The sequence below is a fragment of the Ostrea edulis genome, chromosome 4 (assembly GCF_947568905.1).
Source record: "Ostrea edulis chromosome 4, xbOstEdul1.1, whole genome shotgun sequence".
NCBI classification, from domain to species: domain Eukaryota; kingdom Metazoa; phylum Mollusca; class Bivalvia; order Ostreida; family Ostreidae; genus Ostrea; species Ostrea edulis.
The window spans coordinates 11,508,746-11,516,980 of NC_079167.1; the positions used below are offsets into that span (position 1 = coordinate 11,508,746).

The 8,235-nt window shown below is 35.3% G+C and overlaps 1 long non-coding RNA gene across 1 annotated transcript; it reads left to right on the forward strand.

Moving 5' to 3' along the window:
• The first annotated feature begins 595 nt into the window (after positions 1 to 595).
• LOC125672410 (uncharacterized) lies at positions 596 to 7,189 on the forward strand. Its single transcript, XR_007368976.2, has 2 exons — positions 596 to 972; positions 6,568 to 7,189. It is a non-coding gene; the product is annotated as an uncharacterized LOC125672410 (long non-coding RNA).
• The last annotated feature ends 1,046 nt before the right edge of the window (positions 7,190 to 8,235 follow it).

Sequence of the window (8,235 nt, forward strand, 5' to 3'; positions counted from 1 at the left end):
ACGGGCCTCGATCAGTTCTTTCTCTCATAGAATGGACAGGTTTTGGGTTATGTCCTTTACTTAGAAGTGCACTGTATTTGTCCAGGACAGCTAACTTATTGTTTTCTGTCATGGTCGATTGAATGTCATTCTTGTGTTGTTCACAGATAGGACATCCGTAAGTCTCGGGGGACATTGATTTTATATTCGAACACCCCCTTTGTTAGACCCCTTCCAATGTCGTCAGCCCTACTGCTGTTTTGTTATTATCGATGTAACGTACAGACTGTATTTCTATACACTGTGAAAGAAAAGAAAACCTGGTGATATGCCTACATATCTTTGATGTTTTTCTTTCCTATGCTTCATAATTTTACACAATACAGACGAAATAAAACTTATCTTCATTTGCCTAAACCCTACACAAATCTTTTTTTAAAAATTCAATAAGGTAAGCTGCTGTGGCGGAAAAAAATCGTTTGAAGTGAAGTTTTAGTGTACATATCTCATGGGGAAACGACTGACATTAATTGCAATTTACCTTTAATTGGAGTTTACAAAAATCGAATTTCAGCAGAGACATTGCATTTCAATTCTAAATTTAATCATACACGATTCCAGTCTTTAAACGTAATAGCACTAAGGAAATGATTTTTCGGTTTCTTACATTTTGGATAGTTTTAAATGTGATTTTGCTTCAAAATTTGGCATGCCAAGCATTTTTCCAGCAACGTTATTTTAAGGAAATACTACATAGGCATGGGGAAATGTGCCCCAGTAACACATTACGACAACAGAAAGAGGCATCTGTAGTAAGGTGTGGCATGCTCCTCCCTACAGACCAGGGATCGCTTGTATTTACATTTGATAACAAGGAACACATTTGTCGAACTTACAGAGAGGAAGATTTTAACGGATGCGTTTTCCAAACTTGTTCTAATTGTAGGTCATATAAAGTTGATCAGTCTAAGGGGAACGTCACCGTCAATGAGGGTAAGATTGATTGATTGATTGATTGATTGATTGTGATATTTTTTTTTCGATTCTTCGAGAATTTTATTTTCACACCTTTAGAGCTGCATGAAATACCATATGTTTAAACCTTGAAATGATATATACATACAACTGTTGTATATTGATTGTGAGGAATATGTAACAGAGATTGATAATACTTCAATCAGACCTTCAAGTCTCAAACATTTAATATTTTTCTTTAAAAAAGAAGGAACCGTGATGGTGTCTTGTTACAGGTTTTTAGTTGCACTGACTTTTTGCGAAGAAAATTATAATGCATTTAGTACAAATTTAGCATTTAATTCTAAATTAAGTTCGTAAATCCGTGAGAACTAATCATAGTGAATTGGAAATCCACGAGTGCTGTATGTATCTGAGATTAACGTGGCGTGGCTCTTTTTATATCTTATTTTACTTATTCTAGATTGTTTTTGTTTACATCTCTCTCTCTCTCTCTCTCTCTCTCTCTCTCTCTCTCTCTCTATATATATATATATATATATATATATATATAAATATAAACTCTAAACACTTTCTAGAAATATTTTGACCTTGTTACCGGTCTTCTTCAGTTAATGTGTTTATCTGTCATAGCAACGTAATATTTAATATTTCTAAATATATTTCTATTCATATTTCTAGCTAGTGTTTAAATTTTCTTTATATATATATATATATATGAATGACTTTAATGCGTGTTTGAATTGTAACGCGCAAGAATTGAATGAACGATATCTTCAATTCAAATGAATTTAAGAACAATATTTGAATAACTGCGTGCATTAGTTATGTTATATTTATTAATATCATATACAGTAAATAAAACTTGATTATTAGGAAGTCACTTGTAGCTCCAAATTAAATGTTCCTTTTGTAACATGAATGATATCTCTCCATCCTGAAAATTAGATATTGATACTACGAATGCAATTATAATCCGTCATGCCGAATAGTTGACCAAATACAAAATGAACGGTCATTCATAATTTCAAGGTTTTAAACTCAGTATTGCGAATGTGTTTATAATGGTAGTTTTTGTCCAGTGCGACAATTTAGAGGCAAAATTATGAAGATAACATCGTTTCTTCTCGTCAAACGCAATAATTGAAAACATAATGCACTATATGAATGACAAACAGAAAAACTGCTATATTGTAAACAGTGGCCTGATTTCTTGGACATTGGCAGGTAGTGTACAACCTAATTTCGGTAAAATGTTTTAACTTTAAAGTTATAAGGCGCAAACTTCCCAGAACAGCCCCGGACCATTTGATATCTGACATATGGACAGTTTTCGACTTATTACTTACTTTCAAGATCTGTGTCAGCACAAAACAAGTTCAACCAAAGTAGGTACTTGTGTTTATCCATGTGTTTACATATCAGTAACTGTTACTAAACTATTTTAAAAGTCGTAACAGTGACTCTATAATCACGGAAAAAATTAAGAACATCGAAAATTTCAGATAAATATCGAATTTAAAGAGACACTACAGCTCATTTTGCGCAAAAATCATGAAATGACAATTTTCCCAGAGTTTTCTCAAATTTTGTTGCACACAACTGTAGTTGAATGTACGAACTTTGCGAAAATAGCACTTCTTTAAAGTTGAAAGTTGAAGATACTTTTTGATGACCTATACAAATAAAAACATTGAGTCTTCTCTTTTCGGTCTTCATACGCATGCGAATAGACGCACGGGCACTGGAAGTTAATGTAAATATATAGTATGTGCATGTATAAAAAAGGAAGGGTAGGACACTCTTTTTGAGGCAAATTTGGGTTTGGGTTATTGTGGACGTTTCTCAAACGGCCTGCCGCGATGAATCGTTCACATATGCCTTACTTTCAATATCTGGAGGGTTTCGTTTCGTTCCAATGCCGTTTATTCAAAGAAAAAGATGTTTTTACATCTCCAAGTGTCTAAGAATTTCGCTAGACTGTCTTACCTCCGGTTTAATCGCACCGAATCGAAAGGTAAGTTTTGATTGGTCAATTTAATAAATATTTATAAGTTTATAATGTCATTCTTATTGGTTCTGAAATAATGATAAGAATATTTGAACTATAAAAACAAACATGGCTCATGTACTTAACCACTAGTCTCTAATACCATCATGAAGTAATAATCCTGAGAATATTTTTTCTACATATGAATTTATGGATTAGTTAACATGTGTCAATTCAGACTTTAATTTTATTATTGACCAATCAAAACTTACCTTTCAATTCAGTGCGATTAAACCGGAAGTAAGACAGTCTAGCGAAATTCTTAGACACTTGGAGGTGTAAAAACATATTTTTCTTAGAATGAACGGCATTGGAACGAAACGAAACCCTACAGATATTGAAAGTAAGGCACGTGTGAACGATTCATCGCGTCAGGCCGTTTGAGAAACGTCCACAATAACCCAAACCCAAATTTGCCTCAAAAAGAGTGTCCTACCCTTCCTTTTTTATACATGCACATACTATATATTTACATTAACTTCCAGTGCCCGTGAATAGACGGTAAACAGTGCAGCATGTCGTCCAGTGAGGAAGAGTGTAGTGAATAGACCCAGAATTTTGACAGATTCTCCTAGAAAAGAGGTAAAAATAGAATGAGATACAACTCATACGTGACTTGAACTAAACTTTCCGTTCGGATCAGTATGACCGTTGAAAACCAAGGGCAAGGAGAAGCGCACACAGGACTCAGATGCGGACTCAGGATTTCCAAGGAGAGGGGCATGTGAAAGTCACTTGAAGTATTTGCCAAAGTACTCAGCCATTTTGGGTGCCAAATCTGGAGTTTTGCTCACAATTTGTGACGAAGAAAGGGAGAAAGGGGGGGGGGGGGGGGCAGCCTCTAAATATGTGATTTGGACTCGCTAACACTTTGCTTTAAAAGTAAGTGCTATTTTTATCTGAACACGTCGCGTGTTAGTTTAAAAACATTGGCCCATAGAAACATGGAAGGGTTTCTTTTAAAATAATGCTTTATAATTACTTAAGAAGCAGGGAATAAGTTCATACTTGAAAGGCGAGTATGGACCCCCTAATGGGAATTTGAATAATTTTCTACACAACAGCTTTGCTGTCATTCAAAATCACGTGATGTACATGTAAATATGCATTTAAAAGTCCGAGTCAGCATGAAGAAACCTTTAACTTTGAATTGATGCATTCAAATTGTCAGTATTGAATGATTTTTAACATTTTATCAATACGTGTTTTAAAAACCACTTGATTGAAATATGGAAAATGATTTGTAGTGTATCTTCTAAAATCCATCGATGTGTCAGATCGTTGGTCTCGGGAAACAATATAATTAAGAGGTCCATAGGCCACATCGCTCACCTGAGTCACCTTGGCCCATATTTGAAGATTTTCCCTATATATTCGCATGTAAAACTTTTATCCCTATTGTGGCCCCAGCCTACCGCCAAGGGCCATGATTTTTACAAACTTGAATCTGAATTATGTCATAAAGCTTTCATGTACATGTAAGCTTCTTTGGCTCAATGGTTCTTGAGAAGAAGACTTTATATATGTGTATGTAAAACGTTGATCCCCTACTGTGGGCCCAATCCTACCCCTGGGGTGTCATGATTTTAACAAACTTGAGTCTGCACTATGTAAGGAAGCTTTCATGTAAATTTGTAGTTTCCTAACCCAGTGGTTCATAAGAAGAGTAATTTTAAGGATTCTCCCTAAATAATTGTATGGAAAACTTTGATCCCCTATTGTGGACCCATCCCATCCTCGGGGGTCATTATTTTAACAAACTTGAATCTGCATTGTCAGGAAAGTTTCATGCAAATTTCAGCTCTTCTAACTCAGTGGTCCTAAAGAAGATTTTAAAATGACTCCACCCTATTTTTGCATTTTTGTGATTATCTCCCTTTTCAAGGAAGCATGATCCTTCGTTTGAACAAACTTGAAAGCCCTTCACCTAAGGATGCGGTTTGCTAAGTTTGGTTGAAATTGGTCCAGTGGTCATGGATAAGAAGTCGAAAATGTAAAAAGGTTACAGACGAACAGACGACGGACAACAGGCGATCAGAAAAGCTCTTTTGAGCTTTCAGCTCATCTGAGCTAAAAATCTTCATAAAATGGTAAATATGGGTCTAATCAAAATTATTTTATGTATAAATAACACTGAACACCTACACAATTTTATATTGATCATGTAGTAAACCAATTGCAACTTCTCGGCTCACCGGAAAGGCCGGAGAATGTGCGATTGGTGGTAGACATAAGCGTCTATAGTGATGTAATGCCTCGTTCTGGGCGCTTCGTTCTGGAAATTTGCATAAGGTCAGCTGATTCAAGATTAAAATCACGGATCAAAGAAACGAACAGGCATATTCTATTTATTCAACAATTATCAACTTATTTCTTCTGTAAGATCAAAATGAAGCATCGATAAACAACATAATTGCTACATATCATATTATCTTAAGTTGTCAATATAAAGAAAATTAAAACTGGCTTAGATCCGCCAAAGCGTGTCCACCACTATTCTCTCATTTTTGCTATTTCAGGATAGTTTATCGAAAACGAAAGTAGCTTCTTAATTTATTTTTACAACATTTTCTAATCAAGTAAGATTCTATTATATAGCTTACGGACTTCACCTCACATATTAAAGGTACAAGCTTTATTTAAACTCTGGAGCAAGCGTTTCGGAATTTATTGACAAAATTTGTTAATTCATAAGTATAAATATGTCACAAACACATGTAAGTAATTCAGTTCTATGCTATGCCCCACTGTGGAAATCGAATTCTTCTATAATCTAGCCCGATCTGTCCATTAAACACTCTGCCACTACATCACGCAGACGATTGATTGATTGTATCTTGCTTAACGTCTCTCTCGAGAATTTTTCACTCATATGGAGACGTCACCAAGACTGGTGGATGGGCTTCAAATTTAGGCCTTTGCTAGGCACTTACGGCCATTGAGCAGTGAGGGTTCTTTAGCGTGCTACACCTACTGCGACAAAGGACATCCGATTTAAAGGACATCTCCGAGGACCCGTGACATTTACACCTGATGCCGAGCGTTTGGTGATGGAGTTGTCACTACCTGTTTTAACGACTTAATTCTGTCGCGGCCGGGATTCGAACCTCGGCCTTCCGCATAGGGTGCGAACGCTCCAACTTTTAGGCTAACGCAGCGGTCACGCAGACGAAGAAACCAGTAGTGTGTAGAATTAAGAATGTTTTAAATGTGTATGATGTTAAAATAATGTAGGTGATGTTGACACAAGGTGGTGGCAACGATGTGTACAATGTGAAAACCATGTCGTTTATACGTTGTACATGTACATAGATACAGCAATACAAATGTCCAATGTACGATGTAAACATGATATTTGTTGGCGCTGTACACATCACCGTGTCAATGATCTTGACACAGTTTCGCCTTTTTAAATCGATATTGTAAACTGGACATGAACCTACCTACAGTTGTCATTTTCACACAAACTCACTTTAATAGTGTAAGTATACATGTATATCGAAACCCTAGAATAGTTTCTTTCATACCTGTCCCCCACCATAATAATTTGCATGTCTTTTCAGTTTCCTGTGACAATAACAGCAATCTTCTAAAACATCCGAGCGATTGTACAAAGTTCATCCAATGTTCCAATGGGATACCTGTAGAAATGAACTGTTCACCAGGACTCCATTTTGCGGTGTCCATTAACACTTGTGTTTTGCCAGTTAACGCGGGATGTGAAATATAGACAAATACAACTAAAATAACGAACATCGACAATTATGGGCGGTTCAGACTATAATGTTAATCCGTGTTTCAAACTCACGTAACTGTGTCACTTAACGTTCACATTTGTATCTATATATCTTTATTGTTTATTGTATCATTTAAAGGGTCACCAACACTAATAATATTATTTAAAAATATTCTAGCAGCAATGATATCAGTATTTAGGTATACACTACAAACATCACTGCGTATTATTATATTAATTTGAATGTCCAGGATAGGGTTCAATACCTCCACACATAAATAAGGAGATGATAAATATTATTCTAACACGATTATTGCAAAGATCAAAGGAATACCGCGGTTATTATTCAGCGATATACCTTCTTACGTAATAACTGATTATGAAAAAATGATACACATCTCACTTGTACTTCGTGTTTTGCTAATACAACAATAAAGTTGATAACTGTTTATTCCGTTCCATAATCATGGAAATTAATCAATATATGTACAGTGTAAGTTACAAAACAAAGTTATAAATGACTGAAGAATATATAGTTATTGAATATAAATCAATCGTCTGCATTCCGAGATCGATACACATGTAAACAAACATAGCGATGCACTGACAAGTTAACCCTCATCCACATATGTGTAGGGCTGTTTGTTATCCCCATTAAATAAATAAAGCATAGAAATATCTTGTACTGTGTATTCAAAACCGTTGATTTGATTCGTCAACATCAAACTTTATATTTGAAATAATTTTCAAAAAAGATCTAGTATATCCTATCATCTTACCTTTTTTGTCAGCAAAAAAACATGGAGCCCTAGTCCGTTTCGGAAACTGCCATGACGACACGAAGTGACCTAATTCGTAGTTGTATAGGTACATGTACATGTAAACGATCGGCTGTATATTTCTGAGCCATAGTAGAATAGAAATAAAGATCTTATTTTTGTGGATGATGCAGGGTAACCTCCGAGGTCGAGAAATGTTGCTTTGAAATATGAAAGCCGTTAGTTTGTCACTAGTATAAAAATAATGAAATTTTGACTCGGAGAAAGCCATTGGGCATGGCGTCCGTGTAATGTTTACATCGGAAGGTGATTGTACCGAGAAATTGAGGAACCGGTTCTGATGAGAATATCGTGAATAATAGTATTCCAATAAGGAATAAAAAAAGAAAAGCATAATAACAAACATCCATACATGTACCCTACACAAGCAATATGAAATTATAGTTTCATAGGATGAACTAAATCATAACAGTACGACTACATAGAAAAATACAAATAAGCTTCCAAGTGATAGAGACAGTTTTTTTGGTTTTTCAACATGTGGGAAGGGGGTATACAATTAAGTCAGGTTATGACAGGTTAATGAAAAATCATACAACCATATTTTTTCAATATTTGTATTTCATATTAGTGTAGTTATTAAATTAGGGCCCTAAATTAAATGTCATCCATACATGCAGGTGTTGCTGCACAAAACATGCCCTGAGCAGGTGTCC